The following is a 21,077-nucleotide window of genomic DNA, read 5'->3' on the forward strand; positions in this document are numbered from 1 at the left end:
AGAGCAAGGAGAGACCGAAGAAAGATGCAGGCTACTCCAGATTTGTACGTGGCAGGTTTAGCTAGAAATGGAACTTACATATGAGGCTTGTCTTGAGCAGCTGCAAGACAAGTAGATATCTGCACCATGCTAGAATCTTAAAAGTTTATATGGAGGCCTTCATGGGGTTCAGACATGTCTTCAGTCCAGATGGTCTCAATAGCACATCAATCTCTCAAGGCTGCACCCTTGAAAGGGCTCCTAGTGTGGGAACAGCGGGCAGACGTCCATTACAAAGACAGAGGAGGAAGCGAAAAGCCTCCAGCTGTCTGAGTCCAGCTCACAGGTCGACCAGTGGTCACATCCTCTCCATGACCTCCTCCAGCTCTCATAAAATTAAGTATTCACAGTAACCAAAAATCAAATTCCCAAACACTTGTGCTAAGCTGCCGAAGACTTCCTTTCTCATCCTTATCCAGACACACCAAGGAACAACTTGCCAAGAGACTAAATTTCTCAGTAAGTAAAAATTGCACATAGCAGGGGGTTTAATTCCCCAGCCACAGGAAGCTAAACCAATGAGAGAATCAATCTGAAAGACTACCCTTGGCAGCCATAAATGAATTTATTTTCCTCTGTACCGGTATATTCGTAGAGAGTTTATTTCTTCCTAAGCAACAATGGACATTCACCAAGGTGACAGAGATCCTATGTCTCTCCCATAGAGCTCCTCAGTGCAGCATGGAACTTAAAAATACTTTTTAGAACCCATATACTTAGCACAAATCAGAGTATTTTCACAGACCAACACAGGTGTTTGTGGGTATCATTATTATTATTGGTTTATTATTATTATTATCCCCCAAAAAGAGCCTGAGAGAAGCACTTGTGTGCAGATAGCTTTTTCAGCTTGTTTCCGGAAAGCAAGAAGGAGTTGGGAAGGTGAGATGGAAAAGTTAAAGGATGTATTATTACCTGGTTACCACTGTGGGGATCTGGATCTCTGTAGGGGACCCTCGGGAACTATAAAAAGTCTACCTTGGAATTGTCCTTCTAAATGACAGGAGTCTGGGGCATTTATTTGCCAACTTCTTACTCCATTGGTTGAGGGTTCTGCCCAATGCATTAATTCTCCCACTCTCTCTACACTAGAACATGCTCCCATGACTTTGGAGAAAGTCCTAAGCATTTAAATTCTTAACAAGTTCCCAGGTGATGCTAATGCTGCTGGCCCTGGCACCACACTCTGAGAAGTCCCCAAAGAAAAGTCTCATGGGTGCCCACAATTCAGTCTGTCTTTGAAGTGGCCCAAGGCAACTGCCCTGCCCTCCCTTCTGCACTGGCTCACACCTGTGAATATCCAGCTCCGCCCACAAAGCCATTAGAAGGATGCTCACCACTCATGCCCCTGTGGTGGTACCCCCTTCAAGAAAGCCAATATCTCTATTCTCCTCATACTCCTGGACCACTCTCTCAAGGTTCCAGGACGAACTCAGGGTCCCACTGTGTCAGCTGGGGTCCTAAGCAGATTCTAGATATACCTAGAATCTTACAAAGTTTTATAGAGCAACTTGCATTCTGTCAGGTCAAACCCAAGCAAGGGACCAAAAACAAAAGATATCATGCCACACCTTCATTAATTCTAGTCTCCTCTCTTCTCCAAAGCTCTATCCCTAACCAGACCCCCCTCCCATATTCAAGACAAGATTTCTCAAAAATAACAAAAAGTAGAAATTGACTAGGGAGCAAGATTGAAACACTAACATCTGAGCTCCTGAACTCAGCCTGTGAAAATCCCCGTGTTTGCTTCTGTCCTTTTGTTTCTATTTTTGTTTTTTTTATTGAAGTATAGTTGATCTACATTGTTGTGTTAATTTCTGCTGTACAGCAAAGTGATTCAGTTATACATATATAGACATTGTTTTTTGAATATTCTTTTCCATTGTGGTTTATCATAGGATATTTAATATAGTTCTCTGTTCTATACAGCAGGACGTTGTTGTTTATACATTCTATATATAATAGCTTACACCTGCTAACCACCTCTTCTTTATCCATTCCTCTGTCGATGGATATTTAGGTTGTTTCCATGTCTTGGATACTGTGAATAGTGCTCCTATGAACTACAGGGGTGCATGTATCTTTTTCAATTAGAGTTTTGTCTAGATATATGCCCAGGAGTGGTGTTGCTGGATCATATGGTAATTTTTTTTTTTTTTTTTTTTTTTTTTGCTGTATGCAGGCCTCTCACTGTTGTGGCCTCTCCCGTTGCGGAGCACAGGCTCCGGACGCGCAGGCTCAGCCGCCATGGCTCACGGGCCCAGCCGCTCAGCGGCACGCGGGATCTTCCCAGACCGGGGCACGAACCCGTGTGCCCTGCATCGGCAGGCGGACTCTCAACCACTGCACCACCAGGGAAGCCCTCATATGGTAATTTTATTTTTAGTTTTCTGCAGAACCTCCATACTGTTTTCTATAGTGGCTGCACCAACTTACATTCCCACCAACAGTGTAGGAGGGTTCCCTTTTCTCCACATCTTCATCAGCATTTGTTATCTGTAGACTTTTTAATGACGGCCATTCCGACCAGTGTGAGGTGGTACCTCACTGTAGTTTTGATTTGCATTTCGCTAATGATTAGCGATGTTGAGCATCTTTTCATGTGCCTATTGGCCATTTGTATTTCTTCTTTGGAGAAATGTGTATTTAGGTCTTCTGCCCATTTTTTGATTGGGTTGTTTTTTTGTTGTTGAATTGTATGACCTGTTTGTATAGTTTAAAAATTAAGCCCTTGTCAGTCACACTGTTTGCAAATATTTTCTCCCATTCGGTAGGTTGTCTTTTCATTTTGTTTATGGTTTCCTTTGATGTGCAAAAGCTTTTAAGTTTGATTACATGCCATTTGTTTGTCTGTTTTTGTTTTTGTGGGAAAGTGTTGGATATTTCTATTACCTTAACTGTGGTGATGGTATCAGTTCACTTATGTCCAATCTCAACAAACTGTACACATTAGGGCTTCCCTGGTAGCACAATGGTTAAGAATCTGCCTGCCATTGCAGTGGACACAGGTTCAAGCCCTGGTCCCGGAAGATCCCACATGCTGCAGAGCAACTAAGCCCATGTGCCACAACTACTGAGATTGCACTCTAGAGCCCGCAAGCCACAACTACTGAGCCCACATGCCACAACTACTGAAGCCCGTGCACCTAGAGCCTGTGCTCTGCAACAAGAGAAGCCACTACAATGAGAAGCCCCGGCTCACCACAACTAGAGAAAGCTTGTGTGCAACAACAAAGACCCAATGCAGCCAAAAATAAATAAATACATTTATTTAAAAAAAAAATTGTACACATTAAATATGTGCGATTCTTTGTTTTTCAAGTATACCTCAATAAGGCTGTTTGTAAAATTTCCCTATTTGTAATACATAATAGCACAGAAACATTGATCCCTTTCCTCTAAACTTTGAGAAATCTCTGGTGCAAGCTTTTGCACGATCATGTTATCGGTTATCTATTGCTGTGTAACAAACCAGCCCAAAGCTCAGTGGCTTAAAACAACAAACATTCATTGTAGTCATGAATCATTACATCATCAGTTCCACTGTACTTAACTACTTTTGAGTTGATTTTGAATTCTATAGGCACAATCTTCATGTATCTAGTAAGAAAAAGTAGTGGATTATTATGGGTTGAATTGTGCTCTCCCAAAGAAGATACGTGGTATACTCCAAAAAAGATACGTTGGATACTACCTAAGGAGACAAAAGACCTGTACTCTGAAAACTATAAGACGCTGATGAAAGAAATCAAAGAAGACACAAACAGATAGAAAGATATGCCATGTTCTTGGACTGGAAGAATAAATACTGTCAAAATGACTATACTACCCAAGGCAATCTGCAGATTCAATGACATCTCTATCAAATTACCCATGGCATTTTTTCACAGAACTAAAACAAAGAATATTAAAATTTGTATGAAGACACAAAAGACCCCGAATAGCCAAAGCAATCTTGAGAAAGAAAAACAGAGCTGGAGGAATGAGGCTCCCTGACTTCAGACTATCCTACAAAGCTATAGTCATCAAAACAGTATGGTATTGGCACAAAAATAGAAATATAGATCAATGGAACAGGATAGAAAGCCCAGAAATAAACCCACACACCTCTGGTCAATTAATCTATGATAACGGAGGCAAGAGTATACAATGGTGGAAAGACAGTCTCTTCAACAAATGGTGCTGGGAAAACTTGACAGCTACATGTAAGAAAATGAACTTAGATCATTCTTTAAGACCATACACAAAAATAAACTAAAAATGGATTAAAGACCTAAATGTGAGACCAGACACTATAAAACTCCTAGAGGAGAACAAAGGCAGAACACTCTCTGACATAAATCACAGCAGTATCTTTTCTGACCCATTTACCAGAGTAATGGAAATAAAAACAAAAATAAGCAAATGGGACCTAACTAAACTCAAAAGCTTTTGTACAGCAAAGGAAACCATAAATGAAATGAAAAGACAACCCACAGATTGGGAGAAAATATTTGCAAATGATGTGACTGACAAAGGATTAGTCTCCAAAATTTACAAATAGCTCATTCAGCTTAATAACACCAAAACAAACAACCCAGTCAAAAAATGGGCAGAAGACCTAAATAGACATTTTTCCAAGGAAGACATACAGATGGCCAAGAGGCATATGAAAAGATGTTCAACATCGCTAATGCTGAATGATTAGAGAAATGCAAATCAAAACTACAATAAGATATAACCTCACATCCAAAATCCACAAACTATAAATGCTGGAGATGATGTGGAGAGAAGGAAACTTTCCTACACTGTTGGTGGGAATGTAAATTGGTACAGCCACTATGGAGAACAGTATGGAGGTTCCTTAAAAAACTAAAAAATAGAACTACCATATGACACTGCAATCCCACTCCTGGGCTTATATCCAGAGAAGAATATGGTCCGAAAGGATACATGCACCCCAATGTTGATTGCAGCACTGTTTACAATAGCCAAGACATGGAAGCAACCTAAATGTCCATTGACAGAGGAATGGATAAAGAAGATGCAGTACATATATACAATGGAATATTACTCAGCCGTAAAAACGAATGAAATAATGCCATTTGCAGCAACATGGATGGACCTAGAGACTGTCATACTAAGTGTAGTAAGTCAGACAGAGAAAGAGAAATATGATATGATATCGCTTATATGTGGAATCTAAGAAGAAATGATACAAATGAACGTATTTACAAAACAGAAACAGACTCACAGACTTAGAGAACGAACTTATGGTTACCGGGGGGAAGAGTGGGGGAAGGGATAGTTAGGGAGTTTGGGATTGTGGGATTGACGTGTACGTACTGCTATATTTAAAAAGGATAACCAGGGCTTCCCTGGTGGCGCAGTGGTTGGGAGTCTGCCTGCCGATGCAGGGAACACGGGTTCGTGCCCTGGTCCGGGAAGATCCCACATGCCGCGGAGCGGCTGGGCCCGTCAGCCATGGCCGCTGGGCCTGCGCGTCCGGAGCCTGTGCTCCGCAACGGGAGAGGCCACAACAGTGAGAGGTCCGCGTACCGCAAAAAAAAAAAAACAACCAACAAGGACCTACTGTACAGCACAGGGAACTCTACTCAACGTTATGCAGCAGCCTGGATGGGAGGGGAGTCTGCAGGAGAATGGATACACGTATATGTATGGCTGAGTCGCTTTGCTGTGCACCTGAAACTATCACAACATTGTTAATTGGCTATACTCCAATATAAAATAAAAAGTTAAAAAAATTCAAAAATCAATTAATTAACTAATTAATTTTCTAAAGAAGATATGTTGGAGTCCTAGATCCAAGGTCCTAACTCCCAGTACCTAAGAATGCTATCTTATTTGGAGATAGGGTCTTTATGGAAGTTAAAGTTAAAATGAGGTCATTAGGGTTGGCTCTAATCCAACTTGATTGGTGTACTTACAAAAAAGGGGAAATTTGAACACAGAGACAGACAGGCCTAGAAGGAAGATGATATGAAGAGACATGCAGGCAGGGAAAAGATGACTATTTACAAGCCTTTGGGAAAATCAAGAACTCATTGCTAAGAACATTTACTCACAGAAGGTTTCCTCTCTTGAGAAAAAAATGAGTGAGAAAATATCTATAATTTTTTTTTTTTATGTTGGGGGTAGGAGTTTATTAATTAATTTATTTATTTTTGCTGTGTTGGGTCTTCGCTTCTGTGCGAGGGCTTTCTCTAGTTGCAGCTAGTGGGGGCCACTCTTCATCGCGGTGCGCGGGCCTCTCACTGTCGTGGCCTCCCTTGTTGAGGAGCACGGGCTCCAGATGCGCAGGCTCAGTAGCTGTGACTCACGGGCCCAGTTGCTCCGCGGCATGTGGGATCCTCCCAGACCAGGGCTCGAACCCGTGTCCCCTGCATTAGCAGGCAGATTCTCAACCACTGCGCCACCAGGGAAACCCAATATCTACAATTTTGCAATAGATAAAGTTGTTCAACACTTCAAAGACCAATTTGAAACAATCACATCTTGGTACAGATCTCACCTCCATGAAATACCACCTAAACTTGACAAACTACCACTACATAAATTCCAATGGGCCTGATTTAGCCTTAAAACCACTGTGGGGCTTCCCTGGTGGCGCAGTGGTTGAGAGTCCGCCTGCCGATGCAGGGGACACGGGTTCGTGCCCTGGTCCGGGAAGATCCCACATGCCGCGGAGCGGATGGGCCCGTGAGCCATGGCCGCTGAGCCTCCGCGTCCGGAGCCTGTGCTCCGCAACGGGGAGAGGCCACAACAGTGAGAGGCCCATGTACCGCAAAAAAAAAAACAAAAAAAAAAACCTGCTGTGATTCAATGAAGGAAGTGTGAGAACCAAGTGGGATTATTTCAAGAATAAACTAAAATATTTGCTATCAAAGGTAAATGGAGGTGAAATAGAATTCGCATTATAAAAAAGTCAAAACAATTTTAAGAAGAAAAAATAAAATGCAATATTATTCAGCTTGTTACCATAATATTTTGAAACTTTATAACTGTCAGAGCAATGCTCATGACATTTCCTGGTCTGTTAACTGATAAGCATTTTATTACCTATGGGGAAAAAAATGAAACAACTTTAAGCTCTTAACTATAAAATGCAGGCAAAAGAATGGCAGGATGAGTAGGATTTAGACAGGGATAAGCAGGGCAGCAGGCTGGGGTGGGGACAGTTTCCCAGGGAGGCGAAGCATCATGTGCAAAGCATCACAACAGAGATTTCTTGAGCCTGTGTTTGTATTTTACGTAAATGGAATCATACAATAGGTTAAAAAAAATGCAGGCAAGACATATATCTTCTAGATATATAAAATATTTCAGCTAATGGAAGAGTCTATCCAAATTTCAGCTAGCTTTCCTCTGGGTCTGTTACACATAGGTCTGAACTTTCACAAAGTCCCTGTAACAGGCTAACATTTCTTACAAACTTCAGGGAAAAAAATTTTTTTTTCATACTCAATGTATGACCAGTGAAGAAATATAATGTGATTAAAATTTAATAGGCAAGGAGAATTTTACGTTTAACTCAGCAGTGGTACCACCTGTTGTATTAAAGAAAATCACCGATTCAGATTAAGGAGATGCTTGGTTGTGTTGGGGTTTATGTATTTGTCATCCGTTCCTTAATGGAGAAGTTTACTCAGTAAATTAATATGTTGGAACCATTTTTAGAAAACAGTATTTAACCCATTTAAAAGAGAAAAACTATTTTTAAAAATCTAAGCATGCCCATTTCCATATAAATAAATGTGAACATTATGTAAAACTAATTATAAATCAATTTTTTAGCTGTTCATCAAAGCAGGTCCACAGAAATCTCTAACTGAAAAAATTCCAAGCAATTCCTTTTAGGCATTGTTTGAGCTATTACAGATGTTTGAAAATAACAAAACTAAGTTTAAAATATTCATAATAATAAACAAGACAAAATAGACAACCCTCGGGCTTCCCTGGTGGCGCAGTGGTTGAGAGTCCGCCTGCCAATGCAGGGGACACGGGTTCGTGCCCCAGTCCGGGAAGATCCCACATGCCGCGGAGCGGCTACGCCCGTGAGCCATGGCCACTGAGCCTGCGCGTCCGGAGCCTGTGCTCCGCAACAGGAGAGGCCACAACAGTGAGAGGACTGCGTACCACAAAAAAAAAAAAAAGACAACCCTCAGAATGAGAAAAAATATTTGCAAATGAAGCAACTGATAAGCGATTAATCTCCAAAATATACAAATAGCTCATGAGCTCAATATCAAAAAAACAAACAACTCAATCCAAAAATGGGCAGAAGACCTAAGTAGACATTTCTCCAAGGAAGTCATACAGATGGCCAACAGGCTCATGAAAAGATGCTCAACATCTATTAGAGAATATTAGAGAAATGCAAATCAAAACTACAATGAGGTATCACCTCACACTGGTCAGAAATGGCCATCATCACAAAATCTACAAACAATAAAAGCTGGATAGCGTGTGGAGAAAAGGGAACCCTCTTGCACGGTTGGTGGGAATGTAAATTGATACAGTCACTATGGAGAACAGTATGGAGGTTCCTTAAAAAACTGAAAGTAGAACTACCATGTGATCGAGCAATCCCACTACTGGGCATATACCCTGAGAAAACCATAATTCAAAAAGACACCTGCACCCCAATGTTCACTGCAGCATTATTTACAGTAGCCAGAACATGGAAGCAACCTGAATGTCTACTGACAGATGAATGGATAAAGAAGATGTGGTACATATATACAATGGAATATTACTCAGCTATAAAAAGGAATGAAACTGGGTCATTTATAGAGATGTGGATGGACCTAGAGACTGTGATACAGAGTGAAGCAAGTTCGAAAGAGAAAAACAAATACCGTATATTAATGCATATATGTGGAATCTAGAAAAATGGTACAGATGAACCTATTTTCAGAGCAGAAATAGAGACACATACGTAGAGAGCAAACGTATGGACACCATAGGGGGAAGGAGGGGGTGGGATGAATTGGGAGATTGGGATTGACATATATACACCACTACGTATAAAATAGATAACTAATGAGAACCTGCTGTATAGCAAAGGGAACTCTCTACTCAGTGCTCTGTGGTGACCTAAATGGAAAGGAAATCCAAAAAGGAGGGGATATATGTATACATATAGCAGATTCACTTCACTGTACAGCAGAAACTAACACAACATTGTAAAGCAGCTATATTCCAATTTTTTTTAAAAAAGCATTCCTGCCCACAATAAAAAAATATTCAGGACTTCCCTGGTGGCGCAGTGGTTAAGCCTCTGCACTCCCAACGCAGGGGGCCCATGTTCGATCCCTGATCAGGGAACAAGATCCTACATGTCGCAACTAAGAGTTCACATGCCACAACTAAGGACCCAGCAAGCCGCAACTAGGAGCCTGCCTGCCGCAACTAAGACCTGGCACAACCAAATAAATTAATTAAATAAATATTTTTAAAAAATATTCATAATGAAGGCTTTTTACTAATTCCAACTGAGCTTTCCCCACTCTTCCTTCCAGAAGTGACTTTGTTCTGCAGCTTTGGATGGGACTGGACTGAGGGAATAGATAAGAATTATCCACTTTGAAAGTCAGATTTGGGAGATAAAGAATGAATAGGTAATTTATTTTTAAAAAAATGAACCAAGTATAAGACTGTTAGGAAGTCAAAGAGACTCTTTTACATCCATCTAGAATTGTTGTTCTTATTCCCAAGGAGAATTTAAATATGATAAGATAGGCCATTTTCCCCACCTGGCTAGCTCCAAGGAGGTTGCCCCTCTCTGACAAATAACAGGGGAAATACCCAACACAGAATCCTTGCCTGTTATTATCTCCGTAGATAGTAACTTCTAGAGAGTGAGGATTAGTTCTTTCTCCTATTCAAGCTAACTACATCTTGCCCAGTGCTATGCACATCATAGGAATTCCTCAAAAGTTCGGTGAATTCCATTGAAAAACTAAGATTATTCACTAACCTTAGCTTCTTCAATGTCAAAGTATAAAGACAGAATCAGATAAGAGCACTGAATTCTAAATTAATTCAGTAAGAGTCATAAATTATGAAGCGCTTCCACCAATATATGGTTAAGTCAGGGGACCTACTTTTAAAATGACTTAGTTATTAAAAGACAAAAATAACACAAATGTCATAGAATTTTCAAAGGAGCTTTATCATTTGTATAACTTGCTAGAATTGGGGTTATCAAATTTAATATGAACAGCTTTCATCAAATTTGTATTTAATGAATGCAGCTGTGAAATGGGCAAATCCAATATACTGCAAACAGCCCAAGTCTTACTTCGTTCCACAGATATGATTCACCCTTAATAGCCAGAAGCATCACTTCAAATAGTTTGTGTTACGGCAGAATGGATTATGTCGTATTCATTCTACCTACAGGAAGGAAGCTAGCATCCATAATAGCAGCATTCAACTGTGTGTTACAAAGCACAACCCAGCAGAACGTTTATAACATAAAATGTGAAGATATTTAAAACATAAACTTTGTGGGTTGTGGCAGACCAGAGACTTCTCTCTTTCCACTAAAGGGATATATTTTTGATTCAAGTCTTTCAAATCCTAGGACCTGAGATCAGCTACAAAACTTACCCAGGACTGTGGAAAAATGTGTCAGCCTCTGCTTTGTACTCCTAAGACTCAACTCACCATTTCTATAAACATGTACATACACAAGCATGGACGTTTCTACAAAGAGCAAATTTATCATTCATTTAACGTGGAGGATGCGTCTGCATTTGAGAATGTAATGGACGTTCACATTTCTTCCTCCAGATAAATGTGTACTATGCAGTAAAGCTCCAGTTGAGAGGGCTATGAGTTCTAGTTCTCCTTTTTAATATTTCACTCCTGAGAAAATTCTCTATCACATATAAGCAATTTCTAAAATATTCGCAATCTAAGGAGGTTTCCAGATCTACCTGGAAAAATGAACAATTGCATACCAGTTTGACAGACAGTATACAAGAATTAGATCAGAGGGTAAAAGTCACAGCCTTCCAATGCAAAGAGGTTTCAAGGTCATTCAGACGTCCAAGTTCAAATCTCAGTTCTGAAAAAAAAAAACTAGCTGCCTGATCTTAGACAACTTAATCTTGCTAAACCTCGTTTCCCTCATGTGAAAAGTGGGGATAAAAATAGAACTGCTGTGGGAGTTGAAGTTTACACACACACCACACATGCCAAGTCTCCAGCACAATCCCATGGATCAGGCACTGCATGATATGTAGCTGTACATGCATAATATCACGTGGACACTCTATAGCTGTCCCTACATCCTATTTCCCACATTAAACAGGCATTATCTGCTCATGTTCTCTCCTCCTTTCTGCATTATGGGCCATTACAGGCAGAAGCTGTGTCATATTCAATTCCGTAACTGCAGGATCTAACACACGCCTGGCATATTGTATAAACCAGTCAACTGCTACTTATGTTTGGCGAGAGCAGCTGGCTCCTCATATATGTTAACATATTTTATCAAGTAAGTCAAATGAAAAATGAAGTGCTCGTTCTTAACTTATTAAACTTTCTCCCTCTGGTTCTGTTAAACTTACGCAGGTGGACTCTTAATAGCTGTAACAGTCAGCTGCTGATTTTCTATTTAAAATGTGAAACTTGAAGTTCCCCCACTGTTTCACCATCGTGGGGTGCATCTGGGTACCATTCCAAAAATTTAATTTGCTTTGTTATTAAAAAAAAAAAATACTAGCCCAGCCCCCTCCGCCTTGATGTGACTGGAGCTTGAGGCGCGCAGGGCCTGGGACACCACAGACCTGGGACCCAGAGCAGCTCAGAGGCAGTGAATAACAGCTCTTCAAGTCTGCAATAAAAAATGGCCTCCAATAACACTACACTGCAAAAAACGGGAAAGAAACAGAATGCAAAGGGGAAAAACGTCGAAGAGGCAGAACCTGAAGAATTTGTGGTAGAAAAAGTGCTGGACCAACGTGTAGTGAATGGGAAGGTGGAGTGTTTCCTGAAGTGGAAGGGATTTACAGATGCAGACAATACTTGGGAACCCAAAGAAAATTGAGATTGTCCAGAGTTGACTGAAGCATTTCTCAATTCTCAAAAAGCTGGTAAAGAAAAAGATGGAACAAAAAGAAAATCTTTATCTGACAGTGAATCTGATGATAGCAAATCAAAGAAGAAAAGAGATGCTGCTGATAAACCAAGAGGTTTAGCCAGAGGTCTCGACCCAGAGCTATAACTGGTGCCACAGACAGCAGTGGAGAATTCACGTTTCTCAGGAAATGGAAAGATTCAGATGAGGCGGACTTGGTGATGGCAAAGGAGGCAAATATGAAGTGTCCTCAAATTGTAATTACTTTTTATGAAGAGAGACTAACTTGGCATTCTTGTCCAGAAGATGAAGCTCAATAATTGTCTGCATTGCTTTTTATATACATTTATATATATATATATATATATATATATATATATATATATATATATATAAAATCTGGGTCTTGGTTTTTTGATTTATTAGTGTGAAGAAATAACTACATTCTAATGAAAATCAAGTTTGATATGTTCGTTTTGAAGTAGTATTGGGGAAGTTGTTGGGTTTTGGGGGTTTTTGGGGGGGGCTTCGTTTTTTGGGTTTTTTTTGCATCTGTACCACTGGTTACTTTGAACAAATAAAAGCTTTCTGTAGTTGCTTCCTTTAGCAGAAAAGAACATTTGATACCACGGTATATTATTTCCTCTGCATTAGAGAACAGCTTTTCTAAATGTTGGGGAAAATCTCCATAGTCATTAGTCAGAATTTAGAATTTGCATTTAACTCATATATGTCTAAGGAACTTTCTGGGTTTTTTTGTATGTGTATACATAAAATACATATGTAAATGGTTTGGGGGATTTTTGGTTATTGTTTAAATACATTTACCAAAACAAAAACAGCCTTTCACAACCATGGATAAGCCCATGTTTCTGGGATTCTATCATTTTAAGCTATATAAGAAACCACGTTCAACTTAAATTGAAAATTTAAGTCTTAACCTTTCAAATTAAATAATTTTGTAATTAATTAGACAAATTAATGTAAATAATTTAAATTGGATGATTTTTTTTTTTTTTCGGTACGCGGGCCTCTCACTGTTGTGGCCTCTCCCGTTGCGGAGCACAGGCTCCGGACGCGCTGGCTCACGGGCCTAGCCGCTCCGCGGCATGTGGGATCTTCCCGGACCGGGGCACGAACCCGTGTCCCCTGCATCGGCAGGCGGACTCTCAACCACTGCGCCACCAGGGAAGCCCCAAATTGGATAATTTTTTAAAGCAGCCCTATCAGAATCTGCATCCATATCTACCGTCATATAAATGCAGTTTTATATGCAAAGCCCCTGAAAGGAAAATTTTATCACTGTCAACAAATGACACCCAAATCAAAAAAACTAGAAAAATTCTGGTATGTTTTAATTAGCCAAGCAAGACTTAGTTAAATGGACATTTAAAGCTTCCTTTTGGCAAACCATTTCTTTATAAGAAGTTGAAATCCCTGTGCTGCTGTATTTACTGAAAGACTGTGATACACGGAATGTCTCAGACTTGTTAATGGAAACCTAATCAGATGGTTAGAGATGTTGGCAATTTAGGATCTGCAGGAATAAATGAGTGAACAAACTTTTCTAATCTAAACTTGACCTGCATGTTTTTTCAAACTTTACCCCAACCCATTCCTTACACGTAGGCTCAATCTTCTCAGTATTTTGGGTTACTGGTTCAGCAGAAGCCAGGAAAAACAATAACTTTGTAGTAATCATAATGTTATTCAACTGTATATTGTTTACTTTATGGTAAATAGTGGTGAACAGTGGTCAATAAATAGTTTTATATTCAAAAAAAATACTAACAGAATTATAGGTCTTGAACACAGGTGAGTTTCTTTTTTTGATTCAAAATGAAACAAACTTTCTGGGTAAAAACTTAAATAGCTGATTTCTGCCTAGTGGAAAGATTCCCTGTTTACAGTTCTTTGCTAAAAAGGAAAGAAATGAAAATATTTTTGCCAGATTGTAAGCCCATAGGAAAGTTACAGATTAGAGTTTGCACTAATTGCTCAAGCTCATTTCTTTTTCAAAAAGGAGATCCTAATTTTTAACAACTTGACAAGATTACAGCAACCTATTTGGTACAACTCAGATTATTTTCATATTTCCTCTTTTTCTTGCTCCAACTGGTGGCCAATCTCAGTCAGAAGTCTAAGCAGTACCTCCAGTCTCCTCTCCACAAAGTGTGCCAGAAACAAGTAGCACAGAAGAGGTGCCACCAGCCTTAATTTGAACCTTTGTGATACCCCCAGTCCACAACTGCAAAGCTCTTCTTCGATTTACCTTTTCCAAACAAATAAACCATGTAATCTAATTCCACCCCACCCCCCCAACCTCACATCCATTCTCCTTTTGATACATTTTTCTCTTTGTTTTTTATTTGTTTGTTTTTAATATAATGAGTCCCATATACCCAGAGTCATCCCTCAGTATCCGTGGGGAGTTTGTTCCAGGACGTCTGTGGATACCAGAATCCGTGGATGCTCAAGTCCCTTATGTAAATGGCATAGTACAATCAGCCCTCCATATTCCCGGGTTCTGCATCTGCGGATTCAACCAAGTGAATTGAACTGTGGTTGGTTGAACTGCCCGATGCAGAAGCAGTGGGGGCAGAGGGTCCACCACTTTTCCTACTCACTGGATCTAGTAGAGCATCAAATAAGTAAGCAACCTGCAGAACCTTTATGTTCCCTGCAGGGAGCCTGAAACCTGCGTTTTCACAAGCCCTCCAGGTGGTCCTGACATGCGCCCAAGGTTGGAAACCTCTGCTCCAGCCTTTCAGGATGGGGCCCAGACTGGCAGATATTTTTCATGACTTTTTGTTCTTATAAACATACTGAAGATCCCCAATCATCTGACTGATCCCAGGGCCAGGATTTGAGTGACTTAATGTTTAAGTACAATTCTGATAGAAGTCACAACATTTCCATTTCATAATAACTAATGTTTGGGTGAATAAAGTCTTTGTCTCTTGGAATTTGAACTACCTCACTACAGATTCTTAAATTTTATTTGTATCACACACATCCACACGCAACCAAGGCAATTTGAAGGAGAAACCCAAAGGAAAAAAGGCAAAACATCTGTCTTTAGTGGGGAAACATTGCAGAGGGTCCAAAAGCCCTACCTACCTGAAACCCAACTCTCAGCTCACTCTCTCTAACAATGAGAAAATCGGAATGGAGAATATGGACGGTTCAGTGCAAGTAGCAGTAACATATATGTTGTTAACAACATATATGTTGTTACATATATCAGCATATATGTTGATGACAAAAACAACATTTATTTTGTCCTTACTGACATAGGCACTTTGTCAAATAAGCCACATGTATTATTTAATCCTCACAACAACTTTTCCCATTTCACAGATAAGGAAACTGAGGCACAGAGATGTTAAGCAACCTGCCCAAAGTCTCAGAGATCTTAAGTGGCAGAGCTGGGACCCCACAATCTAGGTTTCTCTGACTTCAAGCCCCATAAGCTCTTAACAAGTTTGTTGTGCTGACTTCCAGCCCATCAGCCCAGATTTGGTGGACAATGGGAAAATAACTTGATGGTGCGTTATCTAGAAACCTCTCCCATGGACTGAACACTGCAGTTTGGATGCCTAGTCTGTCTCACAGACCTACTGAGGGGCTCATTTTCCTCCTTCCCCACGAGAAAGATTACAAAGTGTAACCTGAGTACATCAGGCCTTGAGGCAAACTCTACCATTCACTGTAACTCACAACAGTCACATCAACATGGTACCATCTTGAATATCAGAAAGGACATAGTATGAGCAAACTGCCTGATAATCAAGTCTAAATAGACTTACTGGTTGAGAAATAATCCTGGCATATATTCTTCAAGCAATATTCACTCACTGCAGAACAATGAATTTAAGTTTCAGCTTTGGAATCCGTTGCTTGTTTTAAATGTACCAGACCGTCTTGAGATGATTATCAACCCCTCCTCAGCGCTCCCCACTGCAAGTGCTCCAACACTATTATCTTCCCTCATCTACACACTGAATCTCTGTAGCTCACGGAAAGGCTGTGTCAGAGTAGATCAAGACTGGGGCACTGGGCAGAAGTTCGTGGAAAAAAAGACACAAGTCCTTAACTTTAGGCTCTTTCCATCAGAAGAAAGAGGACAGACCTTAAAGTGGCTGGCAAAGTCAAGTGACCTTTATAAACACACTACACAAAATCCCATAGATGCCAGTCCACAACTGGGACAGCTGGCCACTCACGCTGTTAGAGCAGGTTCCCTCCCAGGTCCACAAGAGAAACGTCCAGATGCTCTCTAGGCTGCCCCGATTCTGCTTGAATCTTGAGGGCAAAATACTCCTAGTATACTTCCTTTATACATACTTCCTCTCTGGTAGAGTCACAGTTTGCCAACAACAAAGGTAGAACTAATTTATGTACACACCGAAATACATTTCATTGCTCATACAAATTCAATATTCAATCAAGACAATGTAGTAGTAATCTTACTCTATTTCCGGTTTTCTCAGTCTGCACTAATGACCTTTTGGACCGGATAATTCTTTGCTGTGAAGGGCTGTCCTGTGCATGGTAGGATGTTTAGCAGCATCCCTGGCCTCTACCCACTAGATGCCAATAGCAAACCCTTTCCCCAAGTTGTAACAACCAAAAAATATCTCTGGGAGAGCAAATCACCCCTAGCTAAGAATCACTGCTCTATTTGCTCAATTTGTCCCATTTGTCTCTAAAAGGCAAATGTAATACTTCTGTACTACAATGCAACTGTTTAGAAGATATTTCATATACCCTGTGACTGTCAGTCTCTGTGACTCTCTGATGATTATTCAGACATCCAAGTGGCCTGCCTTTCTTATTCTGGCATTGTTACTGTATTAAAATTCCCTTGGCTCAAGTGCCAGACCCTGCCTGGTTTCCATCTCTCCACCTTCCTTTTCTGACAACCTGAGACCCCTGAATTCCACCCAGCTTTAGACACACCTCCAACTTTGTCTCTCAAGGACTGGTCTTTTTTTTTTTTCTGAGTTATATAATAATATATTTATTGAGTATATACAGTGCACCAAGGACGGTTTTTTGTTTTGTTTTGTTTTGTTTTACATCTTTATTCGAGTATAATTGCTTTACAATGGTATGTTAGTTTCTGCTGTATAACAAAGTGAATCAGTTATACATATACATATGTTCCCATATCTCTTCCATCTTGCATCTCCCTCCCTCCCACCCTCCCTATCCCACCCCTCTAGGCGGTCACAAAGCACCGAGCTGATCTCCCTGTGCTATGCGGCTGCTTCCCACTAGCTATCTATTTTACGTTTGGTAGTGTATACATGTTCAAGGACTGATCTTGATTTGGCAAGGAGGGATACTAGCCTAATGTTCTCATAATCAATTTCCTGTTACTCCCACTATTTGTCATTAAACCACATCCTGGTGATCCAGTTTTGAAAACCAGGCATGTGCCTTGAACTGGAAACAAAGTCCCCACTCACCATTCACTGCTGATAATTCAATTTGTGTCTTATACTTTTATAATTGGTCTCATGATGCCACGATCCTCTAGAACCAGGACCCTAAATTATTCTTGCAGTCCTGCCTCAGAATTTGTGACTATCTGTATGCTCATGGAATTGTTAGCCCAACATTATTTTGTCTGCTCCTTGGAATTTCAGATATCACCTGCTTTGATGCTGGCCATCACTGAGCTTCTACGACCATCAACACATGCTCATTTGACCTTGTTACACCTACCAGATGCCAATGACTGTACTAGGCTGCTACCATCCACGATTTCATCAGCTCTCTGGGCACAATCCTCAGTCTGTCAGTGTCGTTCTGTAACCCTGTTGCCCCCTCCCCAGTGCCCATCCCACCCACGCAATTGCGGGGGGTGTCCAGATCCAGGTATTTGCTCATGAGATGGTTGTTACCCTAGCTAGGCTATGGCACTCAGACCAAGACTGGATACTGGAATTAATATTTGATTAGCTCTTCTAGGTAGTTCACTCAGTTTTACTTAAACCTTAAGCCAGAAGATTGCTTTTCCAGTTACATCATCCAGAAAGGGGTGGAGCCTAGATAACGAAGAGAAACAGGATCTCCAGTGCTCCCTCACAATGAACGTTACATTTGAGTACATAATCCTTTTTTTTGGGGGGGGGGGCGGGTACGCGGGCCTCTCACTGTTGTGGCCTCTCCCGTTGCAGAGCACAGGCTCTGGACGCGCAGGCTCAGCGGCCACGGCTCACGGGCCCAGCCGCTCCGCGGCACGTGGGATCCTCCCGGACCGGGGCACGAACCCGTGTCCCCTGCATCGGCAGGCGGACTCTCAACCACTGCGCCACCAGGGAAGCCCCATAATCCTTTTTACTCCCACATATTTTCTCAGGAAAGGAAAGCCTTTTGCAATTCTCACTCCAATCAAAATGCTTAATTGCCTCAATTTCTTTACCTCATCTCCCACCTTCTTCATAACTACAGGAAGTATAAAATGTAAGCACAAATAACTCCGAAAGAAATGAGAAACAAAAATAAAAAGACTTTAAAAGTGTCGAAATCCTCCCAGTAATTAATTTTCACTTAAATATCTTCAGGGACTAAAAGTCTGCTCATTATGAAGGGAAACTTAATGGGTCACTCCTTCCAATCTTCTTGCCTTTATGGAGAGAGGCGTCCAAACCATTCAAATTAGGGGTTGACCCTGGCTAGGCAATAGCACGACCCACAGTTAAAAATTATGTTTTTATGAGCTTCACAAAAACAAGACCCATTAGAGTGCAGCAAATACTTTCAGAACTTCCCGGTAGCTGGGCCAGAATCCTCAATACTACTCTGCTTATTCTACCAGCCCGCAGCAAGCTAGTGCATGGACTAGGGAAACACACAAGCTAAATGAAGGCACTATGACAGCAAGAAAGATAAGTCTCAATGACACAAGCCTATTTACACATAAAGCCAATTGCTCCCAGTGACAAGCAGTGTTTTTCAAATTGCAGATCATAACCCAAAGCACTGGAAAGAATGACCTATTAAGGCTCTCTCCCCCAGTGAATGCACTGAAATTAACTAATAGGTCTTGACTGCAATTTTTTTCTTTTTGGAATGGAATAGAAAATTTCAGAATGCATTACAAGCAAATAGTAACAGTAAAAATGTTTCATGAAATTTTTTCATTGATAGATGATAGATAGGTAGATAGACAGATAGATAGATAGATAGATAGATAGAGACAGAAGTTCAACAACTATTTACTGAGCACCTACAATGCACCAAGTACTTTTCTAGACAGATACACCAATGACTAAAACAGATAAAAATTCTTGTGTTGCTTATACATAATATTTTAGATAGAAATGTAAAATGGATTTCTTAGTGTAAGTCATAGATTTTTTTTTTTTAAGTTTGAAAGACACTATTTATAATACAGAGGTGCCCAAGCATCCTCCCTACCAATCCACCAAGACAGACCCACCCAATAATCGCCCCGCCACTCTGGGAAGCCCCAGACAGGAATGAAGTGGAAGGAATAGCCCAAATCATCCCCCATCCCCGCTTGCAAATCCGCCTTCAAGGTCAAGCCTGTCTTCTTGAAGCCATTCTCTGTTTGCTCTGTTTTGCATCTTCCCCTTTAATTTTGTTTCTTTCCCACAGTTCTAATAAGATAAGTCTCTTGAAAGGGAATGAAAACAGCTAAATGAACCAGTTCTCAGTGGATATTCCCTAGAAGTGTAACAGGTGGAGAAGTTCTGTTTATATTTTTATTAAATATTAACTGCTAGTAACAGGCAAAGCATCGAAATTGTGATAGCAGATTCTCTTTGACCCATTAAACAACATATCTACATATCTTCTCCCTAAATTTCTTCAGAAACATCCTAATAGGTATTAACTAAGGTCCAATCTGATACTTCTCAACATAATGATTTGCTTATTTAATCTGAAGCCACAGTAGCTCACATTTAGTGGTTCTCCAGGATGAGCCCAACATTGTGCTATGTGCCTTGTCTTTCATCTTCACAATGATCCGGTGAGGGCAGAATTATTATCTGCCTTCTGTAAGAGAAGATGTTAAAGCTTCTAGAAGTTAAGTAATTTGTCCAGGATCATTCAGCTAGTAAGTGGCAGAGCTAAAATTTTAACAAATGCCATATAGCTCCACAAAATGACTGACTGTATATCCATTAAGGGCAGAAGGTTTATTATGTATGAAAAAAATGTAAACTCTGCTCAGAAAACGTACTCTACAAGCCTCTGCTTCCCCTGACTTGCTCTTAATCATTCTTTACTATTTTCATAATCATTAATAAAGTCCATAAATAAACAAACCATTAGGTTTAGAACTGAAGTGTCAACACAAGTACTTTTTCCTTCCTTCAATGCAATAGGTTTAAATATGTGGTTGCTCAAAATATTGTGACATTTCTCGCACTAACCCCTTTTAATTGCCATAAGGATAGTGGGAGGATAAGAGGACAGACTCTGGGTCCAGAATGTGTGGTCTCAACTACCAGCCCCACAATTTATATGAAGCTTATGTACAGCTGTATAGCCTTGGGAAAACTGTGCCTCAGTTTCCTCAACTGTAAAATGAAAATAATAATAGTATTTACCTAGGGGGTTATTTTGAGGGTTAAATGAGATACCATAAGCAATGCACTTAGAACAGTGTGGACACTGAATAAACGCTATGTATTTGTTATCCTTACGATTATTACTTCCTAAGAAGCACTAGCTCATCTCATCCTACTAAGCATTAACGTCTTGGAGTTTATCAAGAAAAAACTAACTGATTCACTTTGTTATAAAGCAGAAACTAACACACCATTGTAAAGCAATTGTACTCCAATAAAGATGTTTAAAAAAAATCCCAACAGGAATAAAAACAAAAAGAAAGAATGTGTATTTTGTTTTTGAGTGACGTGTATATTGTTTTTGAGTGACGTGTATATTGTTTTTGAGTGACGTGTAT

General features: G+C 40.3%; 1 protein-coding gene and 1 pseudogene across 2 annotated transcripts in view; one reads left to right on the top strand and one right to left on the bottom strand.

Annotated features, from left to right (window-relative positions):
* The window catches only part of GRM8 (glutamate metabotropic receptor 8), a 755,282-nt gene that overhangs the window by 645,675 nt on the left and 88,530 nt on the right, over window positions 1-21,077 (bottom strand). The window lies entirely within an intron of this gene.
* On the top strand, window positions 11,897-12,447 carry LOC114901623 (annotated as a pseudogene).

The sequence above is a fragment of the Monodon monoceros genome, unplaced genomic scaffold (assembly GCF_005190385.1).
Source record: "Monodon monoceros isolate NGI ecotype Baffin Bay Population unplaced genomic scaffold, NGI_Narwhal_1 Super_Scaffold_2, whole genome shotgun sequence".
Lineage (NCBI taxonomy): Eukaryota > Metazoa > Chordata > Mammalia > Artiodactyla > Monodontidae > Monodon > Monodon monoceros.